The sequence below is a fragment of the Leptinotarsa decemlineata genome, unplaced genomic scaffold, assembly GCF_025532065.1.
Source record: "Leptinotarsa decemlineata unplaced genomic scaffold, Ldec_3_MD MMD2_P_RNA_scaffold_8, whole genome shotgun sequence".
NCBI lineage: Eukaryota > Metazoa > Arthropoda > Insecta > Coleoptera > Chrysomelidae > Leptinotarsa > Leptinotarsa decemlineata.
In genome coordinates, this window is record NW_027412535.1 from 2,631,490 (window position 1) to 2,647,975 (window position 16,486).

At 30.7% G+C, this 16,486-nt stretch overlaps 1 protein-coding gene across 2 annotated transcripts in view; it reads left to right on the top strand.

The window, feature by feature from the left end:
- The window catches only part of sim (bHLH transcription factor single-minded), a 197,641-nt gene that overhangs the window by 34,662 nt on the left and 146,493 nt on the right, over positions 1–16,486 (top strand). The gene's annotated exons all lie outside the window — the stretch shown is intronic.

Below are 16,486 nucleotides of genomic sequence, written 5' to 3' on the forward strand. Positions count from 1 at the left end.
TCTTCATGCTTGGATTTTATGATAGTTCCTAAAAGATTCCAACCGTAATATTAGATATATTAAATTTTACAACTACTAGTTTTATTTTTCTATATTTCTAGAACCCACAATCGAATTCAATGAGTCTAGTATAAAATGCGGTGGTAGGTATATACTTTAAGAAATAAACTGTATATGATTATTGTATCAACTTTCGTTATTCATTATGAAAAAAACGGCAAATTGATTACTATAAAACTAAGTAACAGCATAATTGATTATTCCAAAATAATTTCAGAATATTAGACGCATTTTGTTGAATTGAATGAAAACCTCTGTTCTTCACATTTCTAGTTTCTCCTTCATTTCTACTTTATATTTTTATGACTTATCTACATCTATTGAAATATTTTTCATGTAACATTTGTTTTTGTAATAAGTGATATCTATGATTAATATTATAGATTTCAAATAAATTTCATTTGATTAAGAACGAAGGTCATTTCATTTTATTTTAAAGAATTACTGATGTGGACCATAAAATTCATATAAATAATCCACTACATAAATATACATCATAATAGTTTCCTTGAATAATTTTGCATCGCGCACCCTCAGGTATTGCCTTATCTACATCAATATTTGATTCATTATAAAAGGAAACAAGATAACTATCAGCATTTTTGCGTTCTCACGTACTTTTGGAGAGTTTCATTTGAAGAGATGCTGTAGACACCAATAACCAATTATCCAAAAATCAATAATCGATATTCCTTTGATAGAACAACGACAATGGCCAAAGAGATTATCAGTTCACGTACTTCATGCGGGACCTTTTTGTTTCTTTTTAAAGCAGCCGATGAATGAGAAAACTGCAGTCTTTGTGTTAAATGATGATGCATGATAACGGCCAGAAAAAACCTAATATGCAGAAATCTTACGTAACATACACTTTAGGGAAAAATTATTTTTGCCTTTTACTATTATACAAACAAATTAAGTTCAAAATGAACACTTTACGAAAATGTGTAAATCATGAAGAGAAGTTTCTTTTAGATGCAAACTGATAAAAATGACCATTCAAAACAACTACTTTGAAACATAAAGTGTCATTCCCAAAGTATGCACCATGTGGGAAACTAATTTATTATGGGTTTTTCGGCAAAAAGTTATTCTTGATGAAAGTTTGTGCATCCCCTAAAACTAAACATACACCAAGAAAATACAGTAAAACACACGTAATATACGAGGAGCCTTCAAATATTTAATTTTGAGACAGGAGTAAAGTACTCTTATTTTGGAGAATTTCGGGAAATGTTATTCAGAAAAGTTGTCGGCAGTTTATGTCAAACATATTCCGAACCCTGGACGTGAAATATGTTCCATTATGTATAGTGATTTACGGCAAAATGCATCAGACAATGGCATATCTCAACGTTCTTCATTAAGTATTCTGAAAGAATAGAAAAGTATCATACGTACAAAGTACAACCACATCAACAACTGAATTCTGTCAAAAGATGCAGGATTTATATAACCTCAATCCACATTTTATTGTTTTCTGATGAGGCTGCTTTTTGTCTGCCTGCTTTTTTACCTCAGTAAATCATGAAAACTGCAGATATTGGAGCAGGGATAATCCTCATTGGTTGATTAAGGAGCATACTCAATACTCTCAGAAAGTCAATGTTGGGACAGAGATATATTAAAAGACAGTATTGTTGGCCGCTTTTTTAAGGATATCTCTGATGGGAGCGTGACTTGAAATTTTCGAGAAAAGAACCTTTCCTTGCCAATATTTTGCCAAACACCAACAATCATAAAGTATTCAATGAAATCATATGGTAGCAACATGATGGTGTATCCCTACACTATGGACATGATGCTCTCGAGTATTTAAATATTTGTTTCCCTAGAAGGTGGATTGGAAGACGCGGAACAATTGAGTAGCCCCCAAGATCCTACGCAACTAAATATTTTCTAATGAGGTTATTCGAAATCGAAGATCTATATACAGTGTCACCATTAAAGGGCGCATCATATGGGAAACTTTTTTTTCGAAAAGTTTCAATGAAGTTTAACTTCGGCACTTGTTTGTGCTTCAAATTTAACTTAAAATGATGCGGCCAACTGCGACCCACTGACGTTCAGTTTGTAAAATTCAAGTTTTTTTTTCGAAAAAAATTGAAAAAGTCCATTTCTAGATCGAATTTAACAAAAAGTTACTTGAAAAAGTTGTGTCTACGGCATTTTTATATCCATATGCCAAATTTTATGCAACTTGGATAAAGTTAACGTTTTACCACCAGTCATCTTAAAATTTTTATAGCAAATTTTTAATTTTTCTCTAAAAATGTCCGTATGAGTGAAAATGTATCAGAAAAGTTGAACTCCATGATGAGTTTGTTATGTATACATGAATTGATGACAATTAACCGAACTTGTTTTTTTAAATAAAGGGGATATCTGTCAAAAATAAGTAAAACGTTAACTTTATCCAAGTTGCATAAAATTTGGCATATGGATATAAAAATGCCGTAGACACAACTTTTTCAAGTAACTTTTTGTTGAATTCGATCTAGAAATGCACTTTTTCAATTTTTTTCAAAAAAAAAGTTGAATTTGACAAACACTGAACGACAGTGGGTTGCAGTTGGCCGCATCATTTTAAGTTAAATTTAAAGCACAAACAAGTGCCGAAGTTAAACTTCATTAAAACTTTTCGAAAAAAAAGTTTCCCATATGGTGCGCACTTTGATGGTGACACTGTATGTATACCGCAAAATTTAGAGGAGTTGAAAATCGAATTAGGGTCAAAATTACCAGATTTACCCCCATTTGCTTCACGATACAGCCAAGTGCAAGTGAAAATAGGAAGCAACACATACGCACGGAGTCAACAATAGAAGCCAACCGGACATTTGTGGTTTCAGTTAGAAGACCTAGAATTTCCAGACTACAGACCCAGGTAGCTATAGCTACCTACGTGATATCCGGGTCCACGGAATGGACCCGGGTCCATGGAATGGAATTATTTAAAAAGGCATATTAAACACCTACAAATGTTTACGAGATGAAACAAACTCTCAAGGAAATAAAAAATGATAAGTCCGCGGGGTTGGATGGTAAAACTAGAAGACTCCTTGAGAACCTACCGATAGAAGCTCTATTTGCACTAACCGAGGTGATTAACAAATCTTTTGTGACAGGAGTATTTCCCTCAGGGTTGAAGACATCAGTTGTTCTACCTCTCTATAAAGGTGGAGAGGTCACCAACCCCTCAAACTTCAGACCCATCTCGTTATTATCAACTATCTCGAAATTAATCGAAAAGCTAGTGAAGAAAAGATTGTTGAGATTTTTATCAAATGGAAAAATATTGAATAAATGTCAATTTGGCTTCCAAAGCTGTAAAAACACTAATGATGCAATCTTCTCATTTTTGGAAAAAATATACTTGAATATGAATGAGGGAGAAGCAATTTCGGCAGTTTTCTGCGATTTTTCGAAAGCCTTCGACTATGTCAATCATGATATACTTATAAAAAAAATGTACTGTTATGGCATAAGAGGAAGAAGTCTTGAATGGTTCAAATCGTACCTAAAAGGTAGATCCCAGCTGACGAAAGTCAATAATGTGTATTCGGACATTTCGGCTATTGATTGCGGGGTACCTCAAGGATCTGTTCTAGGGCCCATTTTATTCCTATTATACATCAACGATCTTGCTACAGTTGATATTGAAGGGTCATTCACAATTTTTGCTGATGACACCACATTGTTATGGCATGAAAAAAATACTAACAATTTGAAGCAAATGATATCATTAGATTTAGAAAAAGTCAAACAGTGGTGTGATTCTAATTTACTCTCCTTCAACGTAGACAAGACCAAAATTGTAAACTTCAAATTTAGCTATGACAACTTGCTATTAGATGGTAGGAAGACAGAAGAAACGACTTGCACAAAATTTCTTGGTCTGCATATTGACAATAAATTAAAATTTAAAGAACATATCACATCTTTATGCACAAAATTGGCTTCAGGATCATTTGCTGTCAGAATTGTCTCCAATGAACTTGATATATTCACAGCTAGATCGACTTACTTTGCCCTAGTAGAGTCTCATCTAAGGTATGGCATTGCGTTTTGGGGATTCTGTAGTAAACAACTATTGAACCAGGTCTTCGTGTTGCAAAAGAGATCTTTGCGATTTTTATGTGGGGCAAACCATAGGGATAGTTGTAGACAACTTTTCGTTAAATACAGAATCCTCTCTCTATTCAGCATCTTCATTCTTGAAGTTGTTTGCCTGATTCATAAAAGATATAACACTGATTCTCCAGATACACATAGAATCCACAACACAAGACAGAACAGTAGTAATAATTTACATCTGCCAATACCCAGATTGACTCTAACAAAACACTCTAACATGTACGAAGGGAAAAAATGTTCAACCATTTACCACAGGTAGTTAGGGATATAGTAGAGCAGAGACGTTTCAGGGAGTCGGTCAAAAATATACTGCTCATGAAAGCTTATTATAGCCTGCAGGAATATTATGATGACAAATTGTAAATATTCTCAGTGTTCTGCCAAAATAAGCTAAACAATATTATGTTTTAACGATCACGTTTTTATCATTATCATTATTACTATTATACATATAGTCTTGTTTTATTCCACATTAATATGTGTATGTGCAAATTGAATTGTGATACAATTGCATTTATAATGAAAATGCAAGGTTTGTTTTGTTTTGACAAATATGTTTTACATACTTTTTAATCTGCTGTTTTATTTATTTATATTTTTATATGTATATATACACATATATTTATATTTTCATCACACTTTGTCAATGAGAATTTTTTCTTGGACAATAAAGTATATTTATCTATCTATCTATCTATCTATCTATCTAAAAGAAACACTTTCCAGAGACGTTTCAGGGAGTCGGTCAAAAATATACTGCTCATGAAAGCTTATTATAGCCTGCAGGAATATTATGATGACAAATTGTAAATATTCTCAGTGTTCTGCCAAAATAAGCTAAACAATATTATGTTTTAACGATCACGTTTTTATCATTATCATTATTACTATTATACATATAGTCTTGTTTTATTCCACATTAATATGTGTATGTGCAAATTGAATTGTGATACAATTTCATTTATAATGAAAATGCAAGGTTTGTTTTGTTTTGACAAATATGTTTTATATACTTTTTAATTTGCTGTTTTATTTATTTATATTTTTATATGTATATATATATACACATATATTTATATTTTCATTACACTTTGTCAATGAGAATTTATTCTTGGACAATAAAGTATATTTATCTATCTATCTATCACGTAAATATTTGTTTCAATCAAATATTTTTGAATTTCACAAACAATATCATAAAAAGTTTTTTGAAACTCCCATGGGTTCAAGTTTATCTTCAAATTTATTTGATTTTGTTTCAGATGACTGACTGGCTGAAATTCTGAATGATTTAGAATATATTTCCCTAATTAATAATTCTTATCCAACAAAGCTTTCAAATAAATATTTATTCAATTCATCAAAATACGATATATACTGAAATATGACAAATTTGAATAATCAAATTTCATTTATATAGATAAAGGTTTTCTCAATCACATAATTCTTCCCCTTTGAACAACAATAATGAGCATAACGAACTTAACCGATATTTCTCAATTCAATATATACCTAACTAATATCTAAATTACTCAATATCTTCCGATAGGTATATCACAAATATCAAAATTTCTATAAAATGTTGCAAAACTGTTTCTCATCTTTATTCGAAAACTAAAACTCCCCTCACGGCTAAAAAAATATAATGTGATGTACATGCACATTCTGTGATTTGGGTTACCAACATTAATGAGACTTCTCATAACCTCTCTTCAGGAGTTACCTCACATAAAGTGACTGCAGACTGAGTAAAACATCTTATATGGTTTAGCAGGTCATGTTACCTAAGAGTCACGTTATGAAATAACAATACCCAAAATCTATCTGTAGAAAAGAACAAAACATTTTTTTAAATGATTTACATTAACTAGTAAAAGTCAGAATCCTTATTTAAACAAGAAATCGGAAATATAAAATTTGAGCCAAATTTATAATTACACTTTAACTTTTGATTAAATGAATAAAATGAAAATAATAACTCTTGAAACACCTAAATTGAATTTACAACTTATTTTTTGTCATTTAAATGTTTTTACTGGAAATTATATTCATAATAACTCTGTATAGTCAAAAATTACATTCAAATCCATTTTCTCAGATGATAGTACAGATTATTCAACATTTGTCACATTTCTCATCCTTCACCGTTTTTATTTGTGTAAATGAATAACATTTCATTTTCAAACCTTATTTTGGTAAGCTATATCCATGTGTTCTGAAAAAAAAGGAAATAGGTAATACTTTCCGAAAGCTTATATTCGATAGACTTTTGACTACCAAACCAAACCCAAATTAAACAATCTTAGCGACTGGAGAAATGTACAGTAAAATGGATTAACGGAGTCTTCCGATCAAAAAATCAAAAGTCTGTTTTTCACTCATTTTTACTGTAAGTATGATTTGTGATGTTATTCAATTGGCAAAAAAAAATCCACAACTCAATAAATTATAGGCCCTGAAGGAGCTTCCCATTGGAACCTTTGGTGTAGTAATGAATATTACTAGAGTTTTTTCCCAACACCAAGAGGAAGATAAAACTTGAAGATGATCACTTGGTGATCGAAACACGTGTCGAGGTGTAAAAATAACGATTTGATGTTGGGAAAAACTCCAGTAATATTCAAAGTAGAGCAGCGTTTTGATTTTTGATTTTTTGACTAAGAGACCTCCTTAATCCATTATATAAATCGAAAATAAAACAATTCTCAAAACCTTCTTTGCTCCATTTGTTCTTACATTCAACGGCCATTTCAAAGTAAGTCGTGAGTACTATCAAGAGTTTATACATGTTTGTAGATTTCGTTTCACCAATGCTGATTATCATTTAAATTTCTTATGTCAAAATAAATAATTTTATTCAAGTTTTTTTATTTAATCCATTCAACAAATATATCTATTTCAAAAAAGTGATTTATACTTTCAAATAAGGAAACATTAATTCAAAAAAACTAAAAATAAATCGATTCTTCTAGAATTAAACAGGAACTCTAAAATCTCTTCATTAAAACAATAAACACAGTGCACATACCTACCTACCAAGCGTTTAGTTACACATGAAGCCACAAATACGGACACACTTGCACGTAAAGGTGAACACTGAACTTTGGAATATCGTATTTCGTTTCTCAAAATAATAACCTTCAAATCGTCAAGTCAAGGATGATCAAGTAAATATTATCAAAGGTGACGAAAAAGCTACCTATAATTCCATTTTGTGAATGAAGTGGAAGATGAACATACCCTGTAAATTGGGAAAAACCGACAACTTGGTTATTGTAGTTAAAAATGTGTTAACCAGATGTTGGGAAATTTCGGTTCTACTCATGAATTAAGGTGTCATAAAACTGATGATACTTGTCATAGATTTGTTGAACGCAGATACAGGTAAAGTTTTTATAATGATTCATTGTTTGGTCAATATAATTTAAAAAAGATAAATTGGTATTCATTTCGTATAAATGATAATGATCAAAAATGATGATAATAAAATCACTATAGAATATAACTGAATTTCAACAAAAACACAGCATTGCTAGGGGCACTTTATATGGTGTTTGTTTTTATGAAAGTGATTCTTCATTTTCACTGGACAGTGGAATGCCAAACCTGTATTTGTATTTTTATTATTTCACTAGTTTTTAAGGAACATGCAGTAATAATAATAAAATCAACACATAGTATAAAACAAAGTCGCTTCCCGCTGTCAGTCCCTATGTATGCTTAGATCTTCAAAACTATGCAACGGATTTTGATGCGGGTTATTATAATAGACAGAGTGATTCAAGAAGAAGGTTTATTTGTATATAGCATGAATATTACTGGAGTTTTTCCCCAACACCAAATCGTTATTTTCAACACCTCGACACATGTTTCGATCACCAAGTGATCATCTTCAAGAGGAAGATTGAAAATTCCTTCTTCCTCCTGAAGATGATCACTTCGTGATCGAAACACGTGTCGAGGTTTTGAAAATAACGATTTGATGTTGGGGAAAAAACTCCAGTAATATTCATTACTACACCAAAGGTTCCAAACAAACTTTGTTATGCTTTTTGTTTATGTTGGCGTACCCTCATTATAAGTATATAATCATCTTATTTCAATCATATCCAGTTTTTTATGGCAGCTATATATTTATTTCTGACCTTATCTAAGTGTATTTGTTTGAATAATGTCATTTAGGCGGCTGTATAACCATTGCATTATCTAACATACATTTTATTTTTTGTTAGGTACATCACAAATATGCCACGAAAGTGTTCTAATAACCCCTTCAGTTTTTGTTATGTGTGTGTGTGGACAATTAACTTTCACATCTGAGCGTCGAAATTTCACCCCAATAAATAGAACAGTGCTATTAAGACTATTTTGAATTTTCTTAAAAAGGTCTACAAAAAGTCCTCGATGATATATCTATCTCTTAGAGATAACTCACAATAACCATTTTTCATCCTCTAGAAATAATGGATTATTAACGAAGCTATTTTAAACAATACAGCATTATTCCTCATCCAATTGAGTATCCTAAATTGTGCATTCAATATAAATCAGTATGACACTTTACAGCATGTAATTTAAATTAATATTTTCAAAGATATTACAGATTTGAAATGCAGAGACATTGCATTTGCGGCGGTACCGGTCGGTACTCCAATGACACTTAGAACCTGTCTGATGCCGCAGACAAGAATTTTTTCTTTTTTGAGAATTTTTGACAAGACAACTGACAGTTGACTTGGGCACGTCCTTTTCACAATGTGTATATTTTATAAAATTATCTTTAAACAAGTCTAATAATATTAGAGTCATTTACAAAGTTTTCGTGTTCAAGCGATTGAGTTTTTTAAGTGTTCATCGGCCCTCATACGTTACAGTCTTCAAGGAAAACAATATTTCTCATTTATTTATTTATTTGTATCCAAATAGACCTACTGCTCTAATTACATGGATAAACATATATACATATTTTTTCAAAAACTACACCTCACGATTTGATCTCCAGAAATTTTATTTAAAAAATATATCACATGTTTCGCTAGCACAGTAGATTTCTCAAGTGATTTGAATACTTCAACTTGTTCTTACATTAATATTTATATTCTACCTACAGGTAACCATAATTGAGACTACCTCCAAAAAATTAACTAAACCTCTACCTAAGGTACCTGTTCAATCATGATCACCTGAAGCATATTACCTCACATCCACATCAATAACAATTATTTCTCGTTTTTAAGAAAACAAGTTCAATAATGGGGATCTATTTAAATCTTGTTGGTCATTCATTAGAATGATTAAATTTTTAAGTTTAATGATTTCCATTGTTTCCAAATGATTCAGTTTCAAACCTTTATTTTCTATATGAAAAATTTCGAACTCTCCGTCAGATATGATTTTCTTCTAGAAGATAATTTGAATATGTTGAATTTGTTTTTTTATTTACATAGCTCGTATGATGTTCCTGGATTCAATTCCTAAATGCTCTGCCCGTTTGACCAATATATACCTTAAGGCACTTTTCACACTTTAATTTATATACTCCTGATTTCTCGAATTTGGATGTTTTGTCTTTATTATTTTTAAGTAACTTTTCCAACTTATTACTTGATCTATATGCAATTTTAATATCGCGTTTCCTCAAAAATGAAGCCACTTTAGTAATATAAGTATAGGACGGATTGTGATAAATTAAAAAATCATGTTTGTTGTTCCTTCTACTAATTGTTGAGTCCAAGAAATTGATTGAGTTGTCTGCTTCTATTTCAATAGTGAATTTAATGTTGTCATGAATTTAGTAAATATCCCTATGAAAAGTATCTAATTGCCTAACCTAACCTATTGAATAGGGAGTTGAGACTGGCCTGAACGAATTGTTCCTTCAGATGATTTGATTTATAAAAAAGGTAATTTATTCAAGTATGCCCACTGACTATATGTCAAACTTATCATACTTACAAAGTTATCCTCATTCATATCATAGATACCTCTTTCAGGTACCTGCGTCTTGAATGTCTTAAATTATATTGCTTTATCTACTAGTCTTAAATTAATTTGAGATAAATCTAATAATTAAAATATTATTTTAACAAGCTATATAGTATACTATCAGGTATTGGTCCACCATCGTTATTCATAAAATTATTATATATACTTATTAAGTATATATAATTATATAATAAGTAATCTTAATGGACTAAAGTCTGTGGAATGGTTTTGTTGTAAAATATGATGGGCGACTACTGATTTTTCAGGTCTTTCATATTTTAGGTAAGCTAAGTGTTCCTTATATCTTATTTTAATAAATCTTTTTGTCAGTCCATAATATTTTGCATTGCAGTCCTTACATTCTATTTCGTAAATTCCAGTCTTGAAAGTTGCGCTCTAGCCGAGCATGTCAAAAAGTTTGACACCATATAAATTTTGATTCCACTAAGGTCTCAGCTAGTGAACCACATTCAACAAAAATGTCCTTCCTTCATCGCTGAAAATAAAAATTGCATTAATAACAAACAGATATTAATTATCTCAGTGAGATATATGCCTACGTTTTGACGTTGCATAAAAATCCTTAATAAGGAATGTATGTATATATGTATATATATATATATATATATATATATATATATATATATATATATATATATATATATATATATATTATTTTATCAACATACTTATTGTTTATTTCACTATAATTATAGTGAAAATCATACAATGAACTGTATTGATTAGTTTCTTTTTCCAGAAATTAAATAATATAATAGAAAAGTTAGAAAATTGAATATTATTGTATTGTATAATAATAATTAAATGCAAATATAGTAAAAACCAACCAGATCCAGTCCAAGTTCCAGTGATCGTAATATTCCCAGTAGAGTGAAGAGGATTCCAAAGGTTAGAAAACTCACACTACACAAAACATTGAAGGAAAACCAGGTATTCACCTATTCCACTTCAAATATAAAATATATGCATATATAAAAGAACATATATGTCCAAGAACAACAAACAGGACAATTGAATCAAATTTTTTTAATCCAGGAATTTCTATTGAAAACAAACAAGTCACAGTGACCCTGAAATAATAACTGACATTTCACAGACAAATAGTTTCACAATAATTAATTCGGTGTAGACTTAAAACATTTTTGGAATTAGTTAATTTCCTCTTTAGATGATTTATATATTTCGAATTTAAAAATTTTTACATTCCTTATTAAACTGTTCTACTTTTTTTTAATTCAGCTGTGTCTTTTTCAAATTTATTCACAGGAACACCTGCTGGTAAGATCAATTTGGCTATGCTATCGTTGTATTTGTGCCTGAATCCGCCTGAGGTGTTGAGAAAAATCTCTATACACTGAGTTATAGGATTTTAACTCAACGTAAGAGTCAAGCTAAATCAAAATTTTTATTTCAAGAATAACAAAAACAATAATAATAACTATAATCAAATTTACAAAACCCACTTCATCTTATTCAGTTGTTAACAGTTGAAAATAATAAATTCGAAAGGCTTTTTCTAGAAATGGGTCACATAAGTGAAAATAATAATTATTTAAACAAAAAATCAGAAATACAAAATTTAAGTCAAATTTACAATTATATTTTAACTTTTGATCAATAAAATTGAACATATCATATCACTAATAATTTTTCACTTACACTTACATTTGAATCTCAGTGTATGTGCAAATATCATAATAATCACATTTTCTCTGGTGTTGTAACAACATTTTCAATGTCAAATTTTGAATTTGACTTTTTTTTTTGTTTGGATTTATATGCCATTTTTTTTATATTTTAAACTAATTTTGGTGAGTCTTTTGTAACATATCTATTACTATACAATATTTGCATGATCTTTATTCTGTAGATATTCTTCATAAAGGAAAAAAATATATATCCGAAAGCTTGAATAGCAAAAATAGTGTTTCCGTAGCCCGCAGAGATTGACAGAAATACCCAACTCAAAAATAATATATAATATATAAAATATATATATATATATATATATATATATATATATATATATATATATATATATATATATATATATATATATATATATATGTTATTTATGGGTTGATGAGGGAAGTTAATATGAACAACCGCTACCATAAACTATTTATTACTCTAATGTGAATAAAATTCATACATTCCCTGCGAGAATATTCTTCTCTTATCTTTGTACAGGATAGAATATAAAAAAGGAAGTACCATAAAAAACTACATAAAACAGAACAGGGGAAAGAATCCAATTTGCAAACACTTTTACAGTATGATACATAGCACTCTCCCCTCTCTAATCAAGTTATATAATTTTAAAAATTCGATTATAATTATGCAAGTAACAAAATATAAATATTATACATAATAAACATGCATCAGGTATAAGTTAATCTATCAGGTGGTTTAATAACACGTTTTGGCCTTTCAAAGTTTTCACTAGTACTACTTGTCAAACCCTGGTTTTCAGAGTTGGAAATATTTACAGTGGTACTCGATTCATCAACAAAAGTCGAACAGCCGCTTTCAGAAATTTCAGTTTTTTTATGATCTTGTTCTGCATCTTCACAATCGTTATGAATTGGTAAACGAGAGGCAACATTTGATTTTAATATCTGGTTTGTATGACGTTTCCATAAACGATTGATTTCGGGAACAAAAACTATATATGTACATTTACCTAATATTTTTTTAACCACAGCTGGTATCCAAGTTACCTTGTTTATCGTACGATAGTCTTTTACGATAACATTTTCATTTATATTAAATGTTGGTCTATCCTTCCCACCAAAATGTTTAATTTGTTTTACCTGTTGTTTTTCTATTCTTTTTTTGATATCTTCTATAGGAGGTTTCAATAAATCGAATTTTGTACGTATATCGCGGCCAAACATTAATATTGAAGGTGATACGTTAGTTGTTGAATGAACAGAGGTTCTATAGTCGAACAAAAAATCATTTAGTGCTGTAGAAATATCGATGTTTTTATTTGTACCTAGAGCATTCTGTAAAGATTTTTTAACAGTTTTTACCGTTACTTCTGCGGCACCATTTGATTGAGGATTGAATGGAGAAGATGTAATATGCATAATATTATATCTTTTCAGAAATATTTGAAATTCACCACTTGTGAAATTTTTTGCGTTATCCGACATTACATATTTAGGTATTCCAAAACGTGAAAATACTGAATGGAGTGCTTTCACAGTGAAACTTGAAGACATTGTTCTTGTGGGAAACACTTCAATCCACTTTGTATGTGCGTCGAATATAATCAAGTAATAATTATCCAGAAATGGACCAAAATAATCTATATGAATTCGATAAAAAATTTCATCGGGCCATTTCCAGGGAAGTAATTTATTTTTGACTGGACTTGACTTATTAACTGAACAATTTTTACATGAGTTAGACAATCTTTCAATATCAGCGTTTATACCGGGCCAATAGAAATGATTCCTAGCAATACTTTTCATTTTCATTACACCAATATGCGAGGAATGAAGCTGTGATAATATTTGTTTCTTAAGACCTTCCGGTATAACAATTCTATGATTCCATAATAAAATATTGTTTTCGATCGATAATTCATGCCTGATCGGATAAAATTGTTTGAATCTTGCAGTATTCTTTGAGCTTTTCGGCCAACCGTATTTTACATATTTGATTATCTTTTGTAAAGTTTCATCAAAACGTATATGTTGCTTAACATGCTCAAAATTCACTGCAGTTAATTCAGTTTCAAAATAGTTGAAATAATCAATATCAACAGATTTCCATTCATCTTCCACATTTATATTCAAGGGTAAACGTGAAAGAAAATCTGCGGAATTATTTTCGGACTTAACGTATTCTATTTTGTAACGATAATTTGATAATATGACTGCCCAGCGGCGTAGTCGATTCGCTGAAAATTGAGGAATACCTTTTTTTGGATTAAAAATTGCCATAAGCGGTTTATTATCCGTAACCAATGTAAAATCTCTATTGTAAAGATACTGATTGAATTTACACTAACCGAAAATTATACTCAGTCCCTCTCTTTCTATTTGGCTGTACCCTTTTTCAGCTACAGATAAGGTACGGCTTGCATATGCTATAGGTTTTTCGACATTATTTGGTAAAATGTGACTTATTAAACACCCTATTCCATAAGGGCTTGCATCAGTTGTCAGTCTCAATTCGTATTCTGGATTATAGTGTGTTAATACTGGAGCAGAACTCAACAAATTTTTAATTTTTTTGAATGCAGTATCACATTTTTTACTCCAAATGAACTTGACATCCCTTTTTAATAAATTATATAATGGACTGAGAACTGTTGCAAGATTGGGAATGAATTTTCCGTAGTAATTTATCATTCCTAACAAAGATTTCAACTGAGTAATGTTTTCTGGAATCGGTGCCTTCTCAATGGCAATAATTTTATCTTGAGAAGTAGACAATCCATCTTTATTAATAATGTAACCTAAATATTGAACTTCTGCTTTATTAAAATCACATTTATCGACACGAACCTTCAAACCTACTTCTTGCAAACGAGACAGAACTTTGTCAAGCCTACTATTATGTTCAAAATCATTTTTACCACACACAAGAATATCGTCCAAAAAAACAACTGATCCTTCTATGTTTTGTAACAAAGATTCCATGAGTTTTTGAAACTTAGCACAAGCACATGCAACACCATATGGTAATCGTTGGTATTGAAATAAACCTTTATGGGTTGAAATTGTGACTAATTCCTTGGAGTTTTCATCTAAAAGGATTTGAGCATAGGCCAAGTCAATTTAAGAAAATATTGCACCACCCTGTAATCGTGAAAATAAATCATCTATCCGAGGAAGTGGAAACTGATCAATTTCAAGAACAGGATTGATAGTAATTTTGAAATCTCCACATATGCGAACAGAACCGTCTTTTTTAATGACTGGTACAATGGGAGTTGCCCATTTTGAAAAATCAACAGGTTTCAAAATTCCTATCTCAACCAATCTATCAATTTCATCGTTCACTTTATCTCGCAAACCGTAAGGTAAGGGTCTTGCACGAAAAAATTTAGGAGATACCTCTTCGTCTTTTAATTTTAAAGTTACAGTACCTTTGTTAAAAGTACCAAGCCCAGGAGAAAATAATGCATCGTACCTTTTGATAATTTCATCACCGCTAGTGGGAGTAGTTGAATAATAATTGACTGATGCAATTTTTAATTTAAATAAACTCATGAAATCGCGCCCTAAAATTGGTGTAGCCCCATTTTTTATAACAAATATATCAATATCATTGCACATATCATTATAAATTATTTTGACTTGAAAAATACCTAATGGTCTCATTTCATTTCATTGTAAAAATGCAGAACTTTGTCTGTTGAAATCATTGGGTAATTATGAAAGTTACTCAAATAAAACTTTTCTGAAACTGCTGAAATGCTAGCTCCCGAATCCAGTTGAAAAGAGTATTCTTTTTCATCTATAACCACTTTTACAAAATAGGGTTCATTACTTACGTTACATGAAAAAATTGTAAAACAGTCTTCATCATTTACTCCCAGAAAGTTTTGAAAATTTTTCTTTTTCTTCTGTTTATTCGGACAAACAGGCGCTAAATGACCTTTAATTTTACATATATTGCATGAAAAATCGCGGTATCGACACAAATTGGTAGAGTGATTACTCCTACCACACACAGAACATTTAATTTTCGCACAAGCACCACCACTTGTTGAAGGTTGATTCTGGAACTGTTGAGCTGGAAGTGCGTTGTGACGTTTCTTCCGGTCATGAGACACGTGATGAATGCTTGGTTCAACTTTCACTACAGGCCCTTCCAATACTGTATTCTGCCTAGCTGCCATTTTGGACGAAGCTATGCGAATAACATCTGAAAATTTACAGTCCTTCTTCTCTTCAAAAAGTCTGTCCTGAACAGTACCCTTCTCAAATCCAACAACAAATCGATCCCTCAAAAGCATATCCAACATTGTTGACTCAAATTCGCAATTCGAAGCAAGATTTCGTACCCTTGCGGCCCATTCGGCGGAACTTTCTTGAGTTGACTTTACTGCATTGTAAAATTTGTATCGGTGAGCAAAAATGGATTCACTATCCTTAAAATGATCGTTGAACAAGATTATCAAATTCTTATAATCCTTGTCTTCAGGTTTGTTGGGCAAGGATAGGTTATATATCAGTTTATAGGCTTCTTCACTGAGTGCATTTAATAAAATCGCACGTTTTTTGTCAGCATCTGTTATTCCATTTACTATGAAATAGTTTTC